The following is a 3,753-nucleotide window of genomic DNA, read 5'->3' on the forward strand; positions in this document are numbered from 1 at the left end:
CCATTTCATTTATTTACGGATAACTTCATATTTTACAAAATGATGTATGATAGGTGTAGTTTAAACTAAATATATTACATTGGTAGTAGATTTTACTTATAAATCTATTAAGTTGCTTAACGATTTTAACAAATATACATAATTCAAATAAAGGATCGCAAAACCCAAACCATTTAAATTTATTTAGTTGTAACAATTGATCTACGCTATCAAAATATTTCTCAAAATCTGTGTAAACAGTAACTATTTGGGCAACACTTGAAAAAGAAGTATAGTGTAAAGCATTGTAGTTTTATATGAGATTAACAACCGACGCAACAATGAGTTTTCAATATTCTATTAGTGTACTAAGTAAATATTTCTGTACAACACATTAAGTTCATAAAACTTCAATACAGTCCTATCCGACAACAAATTAATATGTGATGCCGAAAGCAAAAAGGGGGACCTCTTGTCGGCATATTCCAAAATTGAGTTAGTGCTATAATCTTTTTGAACAATTCGAAATCCGGTACAACTTTGTGGCTAAAAAAATTATTAAGTTATTGCATTTTTTGAAGTTTGCGAATAGGAATGGTGTGCGAATATGTTTTGGCGTTTTTCTCGAAAGTAACTTTTTCTGACAAGAAGTCCCATTTCGCTCCTCGCGTCATATATACATAAATAATATAAAGAACGTCATGCTACACAATCGGATGTAATTTTATTATTATATTATTATACTTTTGTACAAAGACTGTGATTGCGTCACCCGCGGAGTCGAATGCGGGTTTTTATTCAGAAACGATAGGCTTTGGTGTATTATATAAAAAAAACCCCTTTTGTGTGCTGGTCGACGGACATCTACATTTTAAAAACTATCACCTGGAATGCGTTACACTTCCATTGAAGTCACGGTAGAACATGCACCGATGCACGATACACATACAGTACTGCAGCCATGTAGGTGATAAATCGACTGCAATATTATTAAACACAGCTGCCGGTATGGACGCAGCCGTGCCGTTGAAAAGGTCGGTTTCGCGAGAATAAGGATGTCTATGGCGAACAACACACAATGCCGAGGCTGCGAGTAAAAAAAATTACATATATATATAAAATAAAATACACATCGGATTGTTTGAGTCACGTGTAAGTATGAAAAAAATTGGGTACGGTAAAGGTGCAAATAATGATGTATATTTATTGTGATTTGAGCGACGGGGGCGAAACGCGTTGTCCAATTCAACAGTGTAGTGTTTGTTATTTAAATACCAGTCCACTATTGTGTAAGTCTCTTCTACTATTATTACTGTATATGATATTTTAATAGAGTTCTTGATCTGCGGGTGCAAGTGATTTGTCAAAAAAATAAACCTGTCTAGCGATTGGATGAATTATATCAATATTTAATTTCAAAAATGTCTTCTTTTTTTTTTTGTCTTTAAACAACTTTTGAAAATACGTTTGATTAAGATAAAGGCAATAGAACCGTTTGGAAAATGGAGTAACTTTTTTTTTATTGATAAAAAATTGTATTGTAAAAATCTATCGTGAAACCTTTCTTCCGTCGAGTTCGTCTGTTATAAAGAAAACTTTATTCATCGGGGACACTAAAAAAATAGTTAAAAAAAATAAAAAATTAAATTACAACTTTCAAATATACTTTAAAAATTCCATTTCATTAGCTCCTGGAAATAAAGATAAAGTAGTCCTAAGATAAAAACAATGAAATCGATGGCGTGGCGTAGGATGAAAATCTTCCTGAACACTGTTATGTGTAAGCATTTTTTCCTTTTCTATCTAACTAAGACATACTTTCTAAAACCGTGTAAACTAGATTGTAGACTGTGAAATCGTTTGAAAAAAATACCTAGACAGACAGCACTTAAATACACGTCATCATTATCGTTTTTGTCTTAGTTTTTTCCCACCACCAAAAAGGCTATAACTCTTAAATAAAATGTACTATTTTAAAATTAACATAAACTAGGTAATCGAAATTTCAGTTAAAATTATTGAAACAACTTTTTGTCAAATATGGCACACTTAATATCGACTCTTAATAAATATCAACAAACAGGCGCGGTGCTTATTGATACGCTATGGTATTTAAGTAACCATCATTCTTAATGTGTTTAGCACTATTGAGTTATTTTAACTATACTATATAAAGTTAGACATTTTATATTATGAACAAAATTAAAAATGATCAGCTATATATTATACACATGTAGACGAAACGAGTGTAAGCCGGATGTTTTCAATAGTTCTGTTAATGTTATATACTGTTCATCAAAAATACAATTGAGAAAAAAAATAAATTCAGTTTCAATTATTTGCACGGTGTGAGTATAGTAATATCTGTGTATAGTGAATAGAGCGTCAACTATTTGTACTTTAACATTAACCCAAATTGCCCCGACTATTGTGTTACGGTATCGTTAGTAATGATTACAAATTGGCAAACATGATTATGACTGTGCAGAAATCGAATATAGCGAATGAGTAATGAAATAAATATAACAGTGAAGCTAAGCAATGTGTTTGTATTGCACTTACAGCTGCGGCAACAAATCTACCACTAATGTCAAAAAAATCCGAAGAAATATTAGGCCATTACTATGTTCTTACTTTATTTTTAGTTTAAATGGGCTCGTGTCGAGTGTGAGGGGATGCATTCACATAAAAAAACAGACGGATTTTTCAAAATAATCTAAAAACTACAGTATGTATTTTCCGACGCTCTTGCGCTCAGTGTGTGACATTCAGTTACCGCATGTTTTCAATGTTTACCTTTTTATATTGGTGTGTTATATGTTAGCATCGAAGCGAAGCTGAGAAGGTATTGCTTACACAATGATAAGTTTTTATTTTTTACACTATTTTTGTGTCGTGTCGGGACCCACGATGGTTTCTCAATAAACTATAAAACCGATTTCTATACTTAGTAAATCTATAGTTAAGAAACCGTACTTAATTTGTGTCAAAATTAAAAAAGTTAAATACCTAAGAATGTAAATATTTATAAAAAGTTGAGTTAGTTCCAAACTTGTGTAGGATAATATTTAGCTATAATACTATAGAAAAATATTGACAAATTAAGATCATTTTAGTCAACCTTTTCCCTAATAGGGGTGAGAACTTTTTCTTTATTTTACCATTTTTAGCGCAGTTTAGGAACTTAAAGTATACACACACATACACGGACAAATGCCACGTTGATCAATTTTCAAATAGAGATAAATTATTTTATTTTTATTGTGACATTTTTGGCCAAAATGAGTTAATTGTACAACCTGATTAAAACAGAAAGGTTTTTTTGCAAAAACGTGGTAAATAAACAAGTCCATTTTTCAACTGCTTCAAAGAGTAAAAAATGTGTTAACTACTGTAAATGAAAACTTTAAACTGCTCCCTGAAAAATTATCATTTTGTACTCGCAATGTTTATAAATAAATCCATCGCGTCGTTATGACGGTATACTTTATACACAATGCACATTATCTACCAACGCAACGTTTAATAAATCTTAAACATTTCTTTTGGTTAATTTCATTGTTCTCATTAGGTACGTGGTTGCCATTGTGTTCCTTACTTCCTTGTATATATAATTTCCATTGAGCTCTGCAAGGCGTTACAACTGCATGTCCATAGGTATGACTTGTATACAATTATAGAGAAACCCCATAACCGCTTGCAAATATGTCTTGAACAGCAACTGTGATGTGTGATGTAAAAAAGAAAAAATCTTTAAAAAATTTTTTTTGTCGG

This window comes from Adelges cooleyi, unplaced genomic scaffold, assembly GCF_023614345.1.
Source record: "Adelges cooleyi isolate 19-005CV unplaced genomic scaffold, UGA_ACOO_1.1 ACOO_flye_CR_arks_rails_tigmint_CR_PRNA_651, whole genome shotgun sequence".
In the NCBI taxonomy this organism is placed as follows: Eukaryota; Metazoa; Arthropoda; class Insecta; order Hemiptera; family Adelgidae; genus Adelges; species Adelges cooleyi.